The sequence below is a fragment of the Hevea brasiliensis genome, chromosome 14 (assembly GCF_030052815.1).
Source record: "Hevea brasiliensis isolate MT/VB/25A 57/8 chromosome 14, ASM3005281v1, whole genome shotgun sequence".
NCBI classification, from domain to species: domain Eukaryota; kingdom Viridiplantae; phylum Streptophyta; class Magnoliopsida; order Malpighiales; family Euphorbiaceae; genus Hevea; species Hevea brasiliensis.
The window spans coordinates 13573866-13593167 of NC_079506.1; the positions used below are offsets into that span (position 1 = coordinate 13573866).

At 32.6% G+C, this 19302-nt stretch overlaps 1 pseudogene; it reads right to left on the minus strand.

Moving 5' to 3' along the window:
- Positions 1 to 1681: 1681 nt before the first annotated feature.
- Positions 1682 to 7189, minus strand: LOC131172786 (probable LRR receptor-like serine/threonine-protein kinase At3g47570; annotated as a pseudogene).
- Between the last annotated feature and the right edge of the window lie 12113 nt (positions 7190 to 19302).

Sequence of the window (19302 nt, forward strand, 5' to 3'; positions counted from 1 at the left end):
ACTGCAGATTGTGTCCTATTAATTAAGTATCCAGCTGTAAGAATGCATTCACCCCAAAAATCAATTGGCAAGTGTGCTTGAAACATCAAAGCTCTCGCCACATTAAGTATGTGATGATGTTTTCTCTCTACATGTCCATTTTGCTGGGGAGTTCCTACACAAGAAGTCTGATGCAATATGCCATGCTCATCAAAATATTCTCTTAGACATAAAAATTCACTGCCATTATCACTCCTAATAATTTTCACATTCCTTTCAAATTGCCTTTTAATCATAGCAATAAAATTCTTAAAAACACAAGCAACTTCATGTTTTCCTTTCAATAAATAAATCCACACAGCACGAGAACAATCATCAACAATTGTCAAAAAATAAATAGCTCCACAAGAAGCAGAAACTCTATAAGGTCCCTATAAATCACAATGCATTAAATCAAACATTCTTTGGCTTTATTCTCACTAGAATAAAACATCTCTCTAGTCTGTTTTGCTCTAAAACAAACATCACAACTTAAATTTCTACTACTTTTACTGGAAATATCAGTTGCAGAAATCAGCTCTAGCACCTTATTTGACGGATGTCCCATTCTCTTATGCCAAAGATCAAAGTCTGCAACTTCAGAGGCTTTACAAGCATTTGCCGAAACCACCCCTTTGAGAAAATATAGCCCCTCATGCTGTTCACCCACTCCAATCAGCCTCCTCGAATTTTGGTCCTGTATAGCACAGATTTTGTTAGTGATTTGCAGTGCTAGATTTGAGTCATTAAGAAGTTGTGAAACAGAAATTAAATTGTATTTCAAATTAGGCACAAAAAGAACATGTTGCAACTTCAATCCTCCTCCAAGATGTACTGTTCCTTCTTTTAGTGCTATAGTTTCTTCACCATTTGGCAATCCTACTGGACACGGTACAATGTCAGATAGATCTCTTAGACAAGCACTTGTGCCAGTCATATGATGGGAAGCTTCTGAATCTATTATCCAAGGCAAAATTCCTTGCTTACTAGTCAACCTTTCATTTGGTATAGTCCTCTGCGAACTCAGAATTCCTAGCAAGGTGCTCCATTGTTCGTCATTCAGGCCATTAAGCCCTTTCCTGTCAGAATCTGTGACGCCTCTATGACCATCCTCTGTTGCCAATGTCTGTGTGATGTTTGCTCATGGGACACCAACCTTGTCACGTCCTCCTCCACCATTACGCTTACGCCCACTTCCTCGTCCTGTAGTACTGGAGCGAGGTCTATTTCCCCACCAATCTGGATACCCTATCAACTGAAAGCAGGTATCCGACTCATGTCCCTCACGTTTGCAATTCGAGCAAACCACAGTTTTGTCCCCCCCTGAATTTCGCCCTCCTGCCTGAACTGCAAAACTCATGGGGTTGCCTTTCTCTTCTCTTGTTCGTGTCATTGTCCTCACTCGTTCTTGTTGAACAACAATAGCATATACCTTATTCAGATTGGGTAACGGCTCAGTACTCAAGATATTAGCACGCATAGTTCCATAACTTTCTTCATCCAAACCCATCAGAAATTGATGAACTCTTTCTTCTTCCCTTTTCTTTTCCAACTCAGCAGTGAGATTGCATATGCATCCACCACAGTTGCACAATGGTATCTTATCATAATTATTCAATTCATCCCATATGTTTTTAGGCCGTCCATAGTAATTGACAATGGTCTATCCATCTAGCTTACAATTCGCCAAATCTGACCTCAATTGCTGCACTCTCGGTCCATTCCCAATGGAGAAGTGCTGCCTTATGTCCTCCCATAGATCTCTTACATTCTCCATATGAGAAATAGTTGAACGTAAACAGGGCTCAATGGTGTTGAACACCCATGAGACAAGCATGGAATTGACTGTCCACCAATCTTCAATTTCTAGCGAGTCATCTGCCGGTTGTTTCACAGTTCCATCTATGAAACCATACTTCTTTTTGGCCCTCAACGTAGTCTGCACTGCCCGTGCCCACTCTTTATAATTTTCTCCCTTCAACTGCACCTGAGTAATTATGTACCGGATTGTCATTGGAGCTCAAAGTGTAAGGACTGGAAGTCTTCTTATCAGAACCAGTAGTCTCTTCATCTTTGGGAGCCATGGCTCTGATACCATGAAGAAAACAGAAATATTGAGGTCGAAAAGATGCCCCTTTCTCATTAACACCCCAATATATATACAACTCAAAGACTCCTATACAAGAAAAGACTCCTACTAAAGATAAACTTCTATATCTGTACAGCTCAAAGACTCCTACTAAAGATAAACTTCTATATCTGTACAAAACAAGATTTCCTATACAAAGTAAACTACTAAAAATACATCCACAAATATAGCTAAAGATCCTAAAATACCATTCCTTTATTTGCTGCATAATTTATGCTATCCAATATTGCCTGAATAAATATTAGTAAGTGATATAGTAAGGTGATAGAACCAGTCGATGGAGCTGAAATGAATTTTTTTTTTTTTTGAAATATCTGAAATGAAGCTCTTAATTAATTAAAAATTAAGCATTTGAAGTAAAATAAGATATCATTTTATTAGTGAAGCAAACGCAGTACAAAGCTAATAGAAAGCATATATCACATACGCTGACAACTACATTGTATCAACCTAAAACTGAGTATGCAAAGGAAGATGTGAGTGTGCGCGCGCAGAGTGAAGATGAGAAAGGGAAAAAGATTGTGACTATGTGAATATGAGAATGAGGATAAATGAAAATTATAAAAGGAAGAGTTAGTGAGAAAAAAAAATGGTTATGTCATTTAGAGTTTTCGTATATAAATTTTGATTTTCTTTTAAGTTTATTATTTATTTTAAAAGATTTAAATAATAGATGTTTAGGATGAAGTGTTACCAAGTCTAAATTTATTAAATAAAATAATTTTTAAAGTTTTAACAGAATAAAAAATTATTTTAGTAGGATCATGAGGGTAATTTAATACAACATGTGTATGGGAAATTTTTATTTTTTCAAATTTTTATTGTGCTAAATTGGATCAAGATGGACCTCCAACAATAATAGATTTTAAAATATTCAAGTCTAAGGATAAACGGTAATATAGCGTAAATTATACTCCTAATTATTAATAAATTAATATGCCATAATTTCAAATATGCATGATTTATGATTGTTTTAGATAAGGCTTAATAATAAAAAAAAATATATATAAATATTTATGCACTATAACACTTTTATCAAATATTTTTAATTTTAATAATTTTCAATGTTAATATGGAGTATTATTGCTGACATGATAAGTTCATGAAATATTTTTTTTTAAGATGAATAAGACTTAATTAAAAAAAAGAATAACAACTTTATTTTCATGAATTATTTTTTAATCGAATCGACACTAAAACTTTAAAAGATATAAGATAATCCAAATTTGTAATAAACATTTATTAAGTATTTACAATTCAATTATCTTGAAAAATACCTCAAAATAATATTATTGATCATAGTACGTAGCTCAAATACAACCAATATCCAAACATTCCCAGTCTACCACGATCACCACAAGGGGTGGCAGTTAGGGCACAAACCCCATCTCTTAGAACACAACAAGGGCACGCCATAGACTAATTGGAGACATTACCAAATACAGCATCGCTTATTATAATTCAAAAGTTTAAATATCCTCGTACCAAATACAACTAATTGGGGAGATTACATAGACTAAGGAACATTCAGCTTTGAAGTGATCAATCTTTAGTACCTGCGATGAAATATGTAACAGATATTATAAACGAAATATCAAAATCTTTTTGAGTATCATATTAGATTTTTTTATACGCATATGACAAGTTTCATTCTGTATTTCAACAAAAGAATAGAATTATTTACCTGCCACTTGAAGTGCACTTACAGTTTCTCTCTCCCTGGGTAATCTAGTTCCAACAAGTTTGTTTCTAATGGAAGAGAGCTGAGCAACAACATCACTCATATTCATGCGCTCTTGTGGTGATTCCATAGAACAAGAGATTCCAATTTCTAATGTTGAAATCAAGCATTCAATGAATATGTTGTTTCTCCTAATCATAAAATTGTGGTTATGATTTTGTGTTGTGTCTGCATTGAGTTGCATCTGAAAAAGGTTGGGATCTATAATCTCTTTCACTTGTTCTAGCAAACCTCTTTTGACAAAATTGTGAAGGTTCAAATTCTCTTTGAACGTGTCATCAGTTGGCCTCTTTCCTGTGAACATCTCCAACAAAAGTATGCCAAAACTATATACGTCACCTTGTGCTGATACCTCACTTCCCACACCATATTCTACAATACACACATCAAGACATAGTTAATTGATTTGATTTGAAACACATAAAAAATAATGAATTCTTCTAGCTTATTAAATTAGAAAACTACAGATTTTAGACATCAAAGTAAAACTGAGAAGTCAATGCTTGTCATTTCATCAATTATTATATTAAGTAAACAAAAGCAAATATATGGTGAAGGAAATAGTGAAAAATATGTTTTAGGGCGATTACCTGGAGGACAATAACCAATAGTTCCTCTTATTCCAAGTGAGCTAGATTGATTCGTTGAACAGTTAAGCATCCCAATAGAAAGGAACTTTACTAACCCAAAATCACTTATATGTCCGATCATATCTTCATTGAGAAGGACATTACTTGGTTTTAGATCACAATGAACAATTGGTGTTCCACAATGACAATGAAGATACTCAAGTGCAGAAGCAACATCAATAGCGATATTCAATCTTTGGATAACATTTAAAGTCCTTGGCACCTCATCTAATCGAAGAGTTGGATGCAACCAGACATCTAAGCTCCCATTAACCATGAAATCATAAACCAATGCTTTGAAATCATTGCCATGATAATCAACTCCTGAACAAGCTGTGAGTACTTTCACAAGATTTCGATGCCTGACATTTCGTAAGGCCTCACATTCGGTTATAAAACTCTTTGAAGCTCCTCTTCGCATCAGGTTAAGCACCTTAACTGCAACTACCATTTCTTCTTGATTAAGAATTCCTTTATATACAGATCCAAAGCTACCAATACCAATTAAATTATCTGAAGAGAATCCATTGGTGGCTTTAAGAAGACTTTATAAGACAACTTCAATAGTGAATTGCCATCAAATATTGATGTAGATTCTCCTCTTCTCTTTTTTGAATGGCGCCAAAAAAGCAAAGAAATAAGCAAAAGTGCAAAACCTATAACCACACAAACCGTTGAAATTATGATCTTCAATTTTGCAGTTGGTCTTCACTTTGATTGTTCAAACTTGCACGTAGGCAGCCCAAAATCAGGCCTGCCGCCACATAGATTTTTATTTCCTGCCACAGAGGTAGCACTAGAATTCTTGAAAACTCCTTGTATTGGTACCATGCCTTCAAAATCATTATAAGATAAATCCAAAAGCTCTACTGAGTTGAAGCCCTTCAAAAACTCTGGAATCTTGCCCGACAAATTATTATGAGAAAGATTCAACTCCCTAATGCCTCTTAATGAACCAAAAGAGGAAGGAATGGACCCTTGGAACAAGTTGGCACCCATAAATAACGATTCTAGACTTGCACAACTGCCAAGACCACTGGGAATCTCCCCTGACAACATATTCTCATGAAGGTCAACGATTCCTAGATTTTCCAAATTTTCTACTTCTTTTGGAAGGGAACCAGACAAATTGTTAAGAGACAAATTAAGAACTTTTGACAAGGAGGAAAGTCCAATAACTTCGGGGGGAATGGGACCACTAAGATTGTTTACAGAAAAATCTAGCGTGAGCAATTTTTTCCACCTGCCTAGACTGGAACTGATGATACCTTGAAGATTACTGTTATTTAAAGCAATTTCAAGTAAATTTGTAATGTTTCCCAGATATGATGGAATATATCCCGATAAGTTATTACCTCCAAGGTAAAGTAATTTTAGATTTTGAAGCTGTCCAATGCCAGATGGAATGTTACCTGAGAATTTGTTCCCATCTGCAAGGAATGCTTCCAAGTTAACAAGAACCTGTATTCCAACAGGGATGTTTCCAGATATCTGATTGCTTTCTATGACAAACCAGTCGAGATCCTTCGAAAAGTTGGCGATGTCTACAGGAAGTTCCCCTCCAAAATTGTTTGCGCCAATTACTAGCATTCGTAAAGCTGTAGCGTTAGTTAAAGTGGAAAGAAATCTCAAGTCATCAGCTTTCCCCCTTCCTAAATTGTTGAGACCAATCTGTAATGCTAAAAGCCTATGCAACTTGTCAAAAGAAGGCACTCTTCCTGTGAGATTGTTTTGGGGTAGATAAAGAAATTCTAGATTTGAGGCGTTAGAAAATGAAGTTGGAAAGGTGCCAGTGAATCGGTTATTATCAATAGAAAAAAAATAGAGATTTGGAAGAGAGTTTCCGATGCTTAAGGGAAGATTCCCTTGGAATTGGTTAGATGCCAGGTCTATATCCGTGATCGAAGAAAGATTGAAGATGGAGGGAGGGATGGTACCTGAAAATCCATTTTCAAAAATTGATAAAAGCCATAGACTCTTCATTTGGCCTAAATTTTCTGGGAGATTTCCTTTGAAATGATTTTTAGATGCATAAAGCATCTGAAGGGACGACAGATTCCCGAAAGATGGTGGGAGAGTCCCTATTAAATTACTGCCATATATATTGAAGTATTTTAGCATCAGCAAGGAACCAAGCTCCTCAGGGATTTCTACAAGATTGTTGTTAGCCAAATCAAAGATAATAAGGTTTGAACAGTTAGATATGCTGGGAGGAATTTGGCCATCAATTGAATTGTCAAAAAGAGACAACGTTCGCAGTCTGCGTAAACGGCCAATCTGAGGAGGGATCTCGTGGCTGAAGCTATTGTTTGCGAGGATCAACTTCCTTAAGAAGCTCAAATTACCAACATGTGGTGATATGGAACCTGAAAGTTTGAGGGATTGTAGGTCTAACCTTGTGACTCTTTGGTGTCTTCGCCCACAGGTGACCCCATACCAGCGGCAGAAGCGAAGAGTGCTATTCCATGAGCTCATGACCCCAAAAGGGTCGTTACTTATTTTGGCCTTGAGTTCCAACAATGCAAGTCGATCTGTCACATTGTTCCTGTGAATGGCAGAGGCTGCTGGCGAGTTGAAGCACAAGAAATGAATAATATAAAGGAGGCACAAGGTTGAGAAAGATGCTGACGAACTCTTGCAATAAAGCCCCATATCTGTAGTTTGAGAGTTTTTGAGGTTATAGATTAGGAATTGGTATGTTCAATTAATCAAGTAGAAAGCAATTTGTGGAGATGGGACGTGTGATACATTAATGTGATCAACTATTTAACACAAGTATTAAAATATTTCAGAGCGTGCTATAGGGGCAACTACCTAACCAATGACAACAATTTAGAGGAAATGATGCTTAAAGAAAAGTGACCTTTAATAGTGGGATTAAATTTTGTTACAATGAATTTGGATAATTTACTGATGAATTTTAAAAATTTATAAATAATATAATAGACTAAATTTGTTTAAAAATTTCTTATTAAAATATAGGATAACGTATTATAGGGCCACCACCCACCCAATGACAAGAATTTGAAAAAACCTGGTAGTTTTTCCACATTGAGAATGACACATATTCAAAAAGTGGATTATGACCTTAACTTTTTTCAAGTTGGAAGTGAAGAACACGTTGGCGTCTTTGAAAGATTAGAAGCTAAGTTGCTAACTTTCATTTCATGTTTGTTTTTTTCTTTTCTTTTCTTTTCCTTTTTTTTTTTTTTTAACTTTCATTAATTATTCTTGTAAGAGTGCATGATAAAATGGAAAACTATAAATATATCAGTTCACATGATGAGGAAAAGAAAAATAATGTGAAATTAAAAATTCTAATTTTTTAATTATTTAAGTACAAGAGCTTCTAATTAAATAAAAATTAAGCCTGCCATAGATGTCATCGGGACCCCAACTAAACTACCTGTAGACACCTCCAAACCTTAGTCGTGATTGCAATTATGGGATCAAATTTAACTCAGAGAGTTCAATTTTAACAACTTCAAAGCTATCTTTTGTTAGTGGAGAAGAGAAAATTGGTATTATAAGCGGTCCTCTACCTATTACTGGCCTTGCCTGTTGCATAGAATTTAAAGCGAAAGAGAATGAAAGATCAGGTGTTAGTTATGAAATGGAATTGGTGGAGGAAGTAGTGGCAGGGAAGGAGTTAAATAGAGAGAGAAATGCCTAAGATTTCATATTGGGGAGACGAGAAGCAAGAACTAGTGTTGATGGTACGTGCTCTTGCAAAGCTTCTGCTTCACTTAAGAGATTATTTAGAGGATGTTTGGTTATTAGATGCAATGGATAATTAATAGATATTTAAACAACTGAACTAACTTATTTGATGAACTTATCAAAATTGTAATTGCTAGTTAATAAACTATTTATCAATTATAATTTGTATTAGCTATAAAATATGAGTTTTTTTCTTATTAACTGATAGTTAATTTAATTTAATTTTTATTTTTATTTAGACTATATTATTTTTTAAAATTTATTAATTACATAATTTTTATGTCTCCAAATTTATTTTTTATATCAATAAATTATTTATAATTATAAGAAATTATATATATAATTAATTTTTTAAAAAATTATTTTAATTATTATATATGTTATATATATAATAAATTAATAATTATATATCTATGTGAATAATAAAATAAATAATATAATACATATATTTTTTTTCATTTCACATATCAATATAATTTTACAGAATACTAATGAAATATTTGTTACAATCATCTCTATTAAATTGAATCAAATAAGGGCATGTTTTCTTTAATCTCCTCTTCCAAATAAAGCTTTTCTGCTTTTCTTTCGTCGTCATCATAATAGCTATGAGAATTAGGAGATAGAAGCTGGTGATAGGAAGAAGGATGATGGCGGGAAAACACATCGTTTTTTTTCCTTTAATTTTAATAAATTTTATGTTTATTGAGAAAAGAAAATTGTAATAGGCTAACGGGCAAAAATGCTAGAATTGTAAATTTTAATTAATCATTATATTTTATTGATAAAATTTAACAATTCATGTTAAAATTGTGAAAAAAAATGTTAAAATCGATTTATTTTAATATTAAGCCTGAAATTTAAAATATAATATTGGAATATTCGTTAAAGAGATTTTTTATAATTAGATTAATTAATCATCAAAGCGCATTGGATGAATCTAATAATTTATAAGTCATAATTATTTTATTTATAATTTAAATAAAATATAATTATTTTATATTAAGAAGCAAAGACCAAAGTAAACACCATGTCTTTACATATTTGAGAAAAGTTATAAAAAGGGGTTTGCTTGTGTTATGGTTATGGTTGAAAATAGGGGTTTGAAAATTTTGATGACCAAAATAGGGGTTTGAAAATTCTGAAAGTATATAATATAATTAATTTCTTCTGTTCTTAAAGTTGGGTTATGGTTGAAAATTGTGTCTGCATTGAGTTTATGAATTGAAATTAATTTTAAATGTATAATATACCAATAATATATTTTAATATTTAATGATTTTTACTAAAATCACCAATTAAATAAAAATTTTAAATGATTAAAGGCTACGTTTGGTGATCATACAACTAGGAGAAGGAATCCAAGGTATGCATACTAACTACCATTTTGCAAGGAAACTAAAATAATTGAATTGTCACAAAAGATTATTGAACAAATGGCTTGCAATTTAGAAAGTTGGGATTTATAAATATATAAATATTATTCAATATGAGAAAAACTCAATAAAGTGTTTTCCTCACGTCTATATTGGTTAATTTACTTCTTTAATTTTTATATATTATAAATTCTTTATATGAGCGTGAAACATTAACGCACATCAACTTTAATTTGTATTATAAAATTTTATTTTTATTTTAATTAATATAAAATCCCCTACAACGTTGATAGCAAGTTCTTATAATTCTCTATTTCTATTATTTTATGATAAAAAAATATTTTGTGAATATCACCAACGGGATAGATTTCTTAACATCATTAACAATGACTGACAAAATACTTTTTCTTATTAAAATTTTAATATGTTAAAAATAGACCTTGTTAATAAAAACCATTTATTTTTTTTTTTAAATAATATCAAAACTTTAAGCATTATAAATAGTTAAAGGAGGGATACGACCACAGTCCTATAGATCAAGGCAAACAACTTGCTGTTATAGATAATAAAATTCACTTATTTTTAAATATAATGATATTGAATCTTTTTGCTTGAAAATGATATTGACAAAATATATAAATCTTTTAAGTAACTCTTGATTCTTTGATTTGTATGACACAAACTCTCTAGATCTATCATACTTGGACTATTTTTCCAAAAACTTGATACATATGAAGTATACATATGAGTTCAAGCTGCTATGCGTCAATTGAGTAAAAGAATGTAATATAAGGCTCTATTGATAAAAAATGTAATATATAAATAAAGATCTAAAATCTCCAACTACATGAAACCAAATATCATACTTTCATTTATAACTAAAAACGAAATCCTCACAATAGAAGGGCCAACTACAAAAATTCAAACAAATAAATTCAGGATCTATAAAAAAGAATAGATCTGAGAATAAATTCCCAATACCTATTTCAAAATGGCACATATCTGAGAGTTATTGAAAGAAAATACATAAAAATAAAAATACAACAAGAAGAAAAGAAATGAAGAATAAAAGATCTAAAAGAGGGAGGGAGGACTATCATGAACAAGAAGCAACTCCTCCTTGATATTTAGTTGTGCGTTGAGAGAGTTTCTTTTGGGAGAAAATTCTAAAGAGAGAGACATTTTAAAATAAAGTTTTTTTTTTTTTTTTGGTGAGAGTGAGAAAAGCCAAAAGGCTAAGCAACAACAGAACGGCTGTAGGAAACTCCTACAACATCATGAAACAGCCATGACAGAATACTAATAGGAGGTTCTTCTAAGAAGTGCCGACTAAGAGGCAAAGAGTAAGCCATAGAAGCTAACCAATCAGCACTAAAATTTGCTTCCCTATAAATGTGGCTAATTTGAACATCCTAATCCTTAAGAAGAAGACTGCGAATGGAGTCCACAAGACAGCGTAAAATGCATTGATTATTCGAGACACCCAGAATAGTATTAACCGCAGTCAATTTATCACATTCCAAAATAACTTTCCTATAGCCTCTGTCATAAGCCAATTTTAGCCCCTCATACATAGACCGTAACTCAGCTCCAAGAATAGAGGAGATGCCATACGAAGCCGCAAAACCAAAGAGCCAATTCCCAGTAGCATCCCTACAAAGCCCCCCTCCAAAAGCAAAATTATTTGAGCTTCGTAAAGAGCCATCTGTATTGATCTTCACATGACCCTCTGGTGGACAAACCTAACAGATATCATGATCAACCCTGTCAGCATGTAAATATCCTTCCATGAGAATCACTCTGGTAGCACTAAAATACTCCAAAGCTCGAGAGTTGATAGCATATTAAAGAGAGTCAAGATTAATGTCCACTGAGCCAAATAAAATTGCATTTCTTCTTCCCCAAAGATACCAGCAGATGAAACCAAATAAAAAATGCCAGGGAAGATTATTAACCAAACCATTACTAGGTTTAAGATTAACCTGAAGCCAACCCTGCAGGGTCCAATGATAGGCAAAGAAAGAAGTCCTTTTATCGGGAGGAAGAAAAGCCGACCAGACTCTCCTAGCAATGGTGCAGTCTCTAAGAACATGGAGCAAAGTTTCTACATGGCCCAAACAGATGTCACAAGTATCCACATTACAAAGATGTCGTCGAGCTCTTTCCTGATTAGTAAGTAACCTATTATGCAAAGCCAACCAAAGAAAAGATCTCACCCTTTGGGGTCCAGGCCAACTCCACACTAAATTCCACATGTGATTACTCACTCTATCACACCTATTAAGCAACAGAGAATAAGCAGACTTGATAGAAAAAAACCCTGAACTAGATCTTCCCTAGAAAATTCTATCTTCTCCTAAAGTAGCCGACGGGGGATGCATGGCAGAAATGATAAGCAAAATAGATGAGGGTAACAAATGCTTGAACCTATCCCACTCCCATTTGCCATTGTCTTTAAAAAAAGTAGACAGAGAACTCATTAAAAGAGATAGAGGGATATCTAAAGTAGCAACATTACAGAGGATGATTCCCTCAAGTAGCCAAGAGTCAAGCCAAAACCTGACCTTATTACCATTACCAACTGACCAAGCTGCACCTTTTATGATCATGTTCCAGACACTACAAATACCACGCCATAAATTAGAACTTGCCCGACAATTAAGAGTAAGGGGCACTCTATCCTCCTTAACTTTATATTTAGCTTTCAACACTCGAACCCAAAGAGAGAGACATTTTAAAACAAACTTTAACTCCTTTGTTAGGAAGCTAGAATTTGAAATAATTCCTTAGGATCATAATTTTCTTCTTCAATAAATGCAAAACTAAAAGTGCAAAAAGACGGAATAATGTTTTCATATATATTTTGAAAAATAAATAAATAAATTTCATACGCAATTCATTTGGTCTGGGCGGGATGAATTAAACATGAATATTTAACCTAGCTCATATGATCTAACTCAATAAAATTATATAAAATTATATTTTTATTGGCTTGAATTGGATCAAGATGGACCTCTAACAATAAATTATGAGACTGTGCATATTGAAAAGTGAAAATTGAGGCATGTTTATTCATGATTTTTTTTTCATTTTTCCTTTTCTAAAAGTTCTTATTTTTATTTTGTATGAAAAAAAAATATAGAAGTACATTCAATTCCAAAAATTATAAAAATATATTTTTATATATATTATGTTATTTTCTATTTGGAAAATAAGATTTTTATAATAAATAAAGATAATAAGAAACAACTTAAAATTATTCTTAAATTTTATTTAAATTATAAAAATAATTTTCTAATTATTTTATTTAAAATTTAATATATATATATATATATATATAACTCTATTTTTAATTTTAATAAATTTTTAAAAATATTTTAATTTTTTGACGGAAAATAGACCTAATGGCCAAAACTGATAATGTCTTTAATCTAAATTTAAACTTTCTTATTTATCGATACAGATTTTTCTTGCCTAATCTCCCAATAAATCAAAAAACAAGATCCATATGAGATTCACTTATTAAATATATGAGTTTCATATATTTATTTCTTGAATCTATAATACACTAGATTTAAACAAAAATTTCTCTTCTATTTGATGAGCTCTATAATGTGGATTCAAGGGGGACGATCTAGACAAGTATGTGGAGTTTATAGCCTATTCCTAATGTTGAAAGGTTGAAGCTCCATTTATTTCGCGAAAAATATTTAAAAAAAAAATTTTTTTTGCATGGGTCAATTAAAATATTTTTTTCTCGGTAAAGAGAATGCTAAATTATTTTTAAGGAAAATAATTTTTTTTTTTAAAAAGAGGCAGTAATTGTATAAACTTTAATAATCTTATTAACATGTGAAAATACTTACACATGCATACAATTTATTTAACATTGCAATAAAATAATAGAAAATATTTTAATCTTAAAAAATAATTTTCATAAAAAATATTTTAATCTTAAAAAATAATTTTCATAAAAAATATTTTCCATATATAAGTTATTAGAATATGTTTGTGATAGTTTTCAATTCTCATCTCCTGAAATTCTATTAATTAATTGGATACTTTTTTTTAATAAACAATGAGAGAATATTATTTTCCATATGGTCGTGGATTAAATTTACCTAATGACTATGTTGTAGGTATGCACAAGCATGTGAACTTCTCCCAATCGTTGACAAAGAAAAGGCAAGAAGTGCACTAGAAAAGGTTTATAATTACAACGTCTTAAAAGGTGAAGGATGGGAAACTAGAGGTCGTTAATGGAATGCTACCTGAAGGGAGAGTTGACCTTTCATCAATGCAGTCAAGAGAGATATGGTCTGGAGTCACATATGTTGTTCCTGCAACGATGATTCAGTAAGATTTGATGGATATGTCATTTCATACTGCAAGCGGGATCTATGAAGCTGCTTTGTTATAAGCTATTTTGATCTAATAAGACAGTGAAGTTTTATTATAAATGCAATGTTATGGAGAAACAGTTCGGTACACCTGGTATGGTAGAAAATAATGCATCCTATACTCATAAATACATGAGATCCATTCAAAGGAACATTATTGCTTAGACTCAATTCATTATGGAGTCAAGATATAAGTATGAGAGATCTATATATTTAATATATGAATCTTATCATATATTTTATGTTTTGGGTCTATAGTGAATAGGGTTTAAATAAGAAAAATCTCTATTAATAATTGTAGAGGTGAATCTCATATGAATATGAGAGGTAATATTTTTTTACTTTATCTTCCCTTTCATTTTATTTTATTTTATTTTATTTAAATTAAAAATTATTTTATTTATATATATGTATAAGAAAATAAAATTTTTAATTTAAACTCTTGTGTAAATTTTAAATGGATCATCTTAAATATATATTTATTTTTAAATGATATATTTACTTTATTATTTTATTAATATGTAATTTTTCATGTTTCTTTACTTTTAACAAACTGATAACGTCATTTTTTTTTAATAAAAATACGTCATATTATAAATTATTGAGATGTTCATGAGAAGGAGAATTTCATCCTATGAACGCCTTGGATGGGTTACACTTTTTTAAAAATTAATAGTAAAAATGTACGTTTGCAGAATTCTACAAAAACGTTTTGAATGGGCTTTTGCAGACTTAATTGACTTTGAGCATTTTGGATTTCACGCGATTCATTGACTATCTTGCCAGAAAATAATAATTATCTTGCCAGAAAATAATAATTTTGTTTCATTTATTTTATAAAAAATAAAAAAAATTAATTAATAAAAAATATTTTCTTTTAAAAAAATTAAATTATTTTTAAAAGAAATTAATTTTTTTAAATAAAAAATATTTTTATTTTATTAATTTTGATAATTTTATTAAAATATAAATTTTTTTTAATAAATATATATTATTAATTTAATATTATAATTAAATAACATAAAATATTTTTATGGATAAATATTTTCAGTAGAAAATAATTTTTTATTTTCAGTACAAAACGTTTTGAATGGTCTTTGCAGACTTAATTGACTTTGGGCATTTTGGATTTTGACACGATTCATAGACCTGCAAACTAATTTGTTCACATATGCTCATATAATTAATATAATTATTCTTTAAGAAAATAATAATTCTCAATGTTTATTTCATTAAAAATATTTTCTTAAAGATATTTTCTAAATTTTTTTGCATTTGAGATATTTAGAAAGTTAGTTAATAAAAATATTTTATTTATCAAAGAAAAAAATTAAGTTATTTTTAAGAAAATGACTTCTTTTTTTTAATAGGAGATTTGTTAGCATAATTATAGCAATTAGCATGATTATAGGAGATTTATGTAGCATAATTATAGCAATTAACATGATTATAAGAGATTTATGTACCATAATTACAACAATTATTATTCTTGTCTAAATTAGCTCATATTCTCATGTATAAATAGATGTAATATCTCCAGAATCGACATACGCATAAATACATGCATAAATACACAATCCTTTCCTTCAATACTTGTATTCTTTCTTCTAACAAGGTATCAGAGACTTAAAGCTTTTATTTCTAGTTTCTGGCTTCTCTCTTCTCTCTTTACAACCTGTTCTGACTCTATTTAAAGTCACTAGTTCTTGTGAGTCTCATCACGCTTTAGGAAGGATCATGAGTGTTTTCAGCCGATCCTCAAAATCCGGTGGCCGGGTTTTGTGCTAGTGGCCTTCACGCACCACTTTTTGGTTTTTGGAAATCTCTCATGCGTCGACAAGTGGCGGTGCGTGGCTTGTCTGTTTGCTGACCGGTGCTTCCTCTGACTTCGCTCAAGCATTTTCGGTGTTGGTTTGATCTTCAAAGGTCTCAACTGGTCGCTTTAATTTCGTCGCTTATTTGCCATCGCTTGATACAAATTGTCCGAGTCTTGTTTATCTCACGCTTACTCGACCGATATTTCATATGTCGCTCATCCGTCACCCGCTTTATGTCCGCTTCTCGCCAACTCATTTCTCTCGCAAAGATTTAATCCTTCGTTATATCAAACGCACTCTTTTTCATGGTTTGCACTTTTCCGCTACCTCCTCCTAGTATTATCTAGCTACTCGATGTCGACAATGGGTGATCCGGCTGATCGCCGCTTCTACAACCGGTTATTGTTTCTTTTGGGTAATTCTCGATCTCTTGGCGAGCAAAAGCAACCGTTGTTGCACGTTCTAGCACAGAATCTGAATATCGTGCTCTTGCTGATGCTACATCTGAATTACTTTGGTTACAGTGGTTATTACCTGATTTGGATATCACTCATTTTTCTGCCACAATGCTTCATTGCGATAATAGAGGTGCCATACAGATTTCTCATAATGATGTATTTCATGAGCGTACCAAACACATCAAAATTGATTGTCATTTTGTATGTCATCATGTTGCTCATGGCACCATATGTTTGATTCCTGTCTCCTCACACCAAACCACTGATATATTCACCAAAACGCATCCTCCCGCCACTTTCAGATCTTACAAACTCAAGTTGGCACCTGTGCTACCACCTTGAGTTTGAGGGGGAGTTTTAGCATAATTACAGTAATTAGCATGATTTATAGGAGATTTATGTAGCATAATTATAGCAATTAGCATGATTATAGGAGAGTTGTGTAGCATAATTATAGCAATTATTATTATTGTCTAAATTAGCTCATATTCTCATGTATAAATAGATGTAATATGTCTGTAAATCAGACACAGACAAATACACAATCCTTTCCTTCATTACTTGTATTCTTTCTTCTAACAAAATTATTTTTTATTTTTTAAATTTTGATGATCTTATTAAAATTTGAAAATATTTATAATAAACATATACCATCAATTTAGATCAATATTTTTATAAAAAATATTTTTTAATATTTTCTATAGAAAATATATTTTATATACAAGTTATTTTTCTTGAAACAAATAGAAATTTATATGAATTACATTATATCAATTAAGTATATATCCAATAATTTATGTAACACCCCTGATTTTTTATATATTATTATGGGGCTTCGTGTAGGTATCCTCAATTCGCGAAAATTTGACAGTTGTCCGGATCTGTGAATTTCCTACATGCACTAGCTACCGGAAAAGTCTCGTAATTGATCGAGGTTTTGGCTACCCCACGATTGTCGTGCATCCCGAGCGCTGCCTCAAGTCGGAATCGGCAAAGGTAAACCCGAACCTTGTTTTTTCGTAATTTTCTAGTGCTTAAATAGGATTAAAAATCCATAAAATATTCGTGGTAGCTTAGAAAATTACGATTCTTTTTGCAATAGCTTAGTAATATTGCTAAGGACCGTGGGGCAAAGTTTTATAATTTTTAGAGCTTGTTTGGGCAGTTTTTGCAAAAATGATCAATAATAAGGACTAAATTGAAATTTTGCGTGTTGTGATGGATGATTGATTTGATGGGCCCAGGAGGGGCTGAGTGATATGATTGAACTGTTGATATATGGATTGTGAATATAGAAGTGCTTTTAGCCCTTTTGCAGTTGGGTAGGTCCTAGGTATAGGGAGACTCACGGATTTTCTGCACGACTTAGGACGATTTGATCTTTTTCTTTGTTGTATTGAGTCAAATTTATTAAATATATGTAATGTAATTGTCGTGAGCGATGCCTTCTTCTCCGCCCACCGCCACAAAGTAATTTGTCGCCAAGTTTGTGAGTAAAATATTAATTTTAATCGTAATTTCGATATTATTATATGTTCAAAGATGCCCATGCATCACTTATATGCATATATTTATGTAGTTAAACTCTAGGCACGAATTATGTTGCATTGATAATCATAATGTGCCATGAGTGTTGTTGTGGTAATTTGGAGCAGCAGCGTGCGTGCGTTGGCGTGGTGATGTGGTGTGGACTATGGATAGGACGGGTAGACACGGCTTGAGTTCTTCATTGGGACCCGGCCCTTCGGGTAGACACGGCTTGAGTTCTTCACTGGGACCCCGATTTGGTATTTAAGTGGAAGTCCGAAATGAGTTCTTCACTGCACCGATTGATTTAAGAGAGTCAGATAGGGATCACTCCCATATACTATGAATGATGTTACAGGTGTGTGAGTGCTCCAAATTACCTTTTGATGCTATGATGTGAATATGATGTAAATGTTGCATTTCACTCTACAGATTGCATTAGTTTGAGATAGTTATAGAGATTATAGTTAAGATTGATATTTTACTCTCTCGAGTCGCCACTCCTCGCTCAAAAATTTTTACAGCCACAGGAGGATATTTTGTTCGGGTTAACTCGCTTTTCTACCTCGCAGTTGTTTATCAATATTTGTGTAATTTTAATTACTCCTAGAATTTCCGCATGTGTTAGCGTAAATTATTTGATTATGGTCCGTAATATTGTTATCATGTTGGACTCAGAAACTAAATATGCTATGCATGTTTGATGGATTGGATGAGGAGCCGAGCTCCCATTTATTTTATGTTAATGAGTATGTGGAGGGTGAGCCGAGCTCCCAAATGACTATATATTGTGTTTACAGTGTCGGGTGAGTCAAAAACTCCGCTGGAAAGTCCATTTTATGGCGGACTGTCCGCTTGTTTTCTTGATATTGGGCCCAAATGGGCCTTAGAGTTGGGTTAATGAACAGCTAGGCTTACTACGGGCCTCGGGGCTTTGTCGCCTGTGTCCTAGTGCCGGTCCGCCCATAGGTTGGGTCGTGACAAATGTGGTATCGAGCTTAGGCTCCATTCATAGGGAAAAATTATCTAAGTGTTGGGAAGAGTCTACTAGGAGTCACATGCGGAGTATAGGATTCTGTTTCGTCTTTTCCTGTAATTCTTTGTTTCTAGATTCTACGTTATACCTCGAGAAATAGTCAGATTGCATGGAGTTTCGGCTTCCATAATATCTGACAGAGGGCTCCAGTTCACTTCTCGGTTTTGGAGAAAGTTGCAGGAGGCACTTGGCACACAGTTGAACTTCAGTATGGCTTTCCACCTCGCATGTGACGGATTGAAGGACAATCCAAACATCAAGACATGCTTCGCATGAGTGTTTTGGATTTTGGAGGTCAATGGGATGAGCACTAGCTTTGGTGGAGTTTGCCTACAACAACAGCTTATCACTCCAAAGATAGGGATGCCACCCTATGAGGCACTATATGGAAGAAAGTGTAGGTCTCCTCTGTGTTGGACTGAAATAGGGGA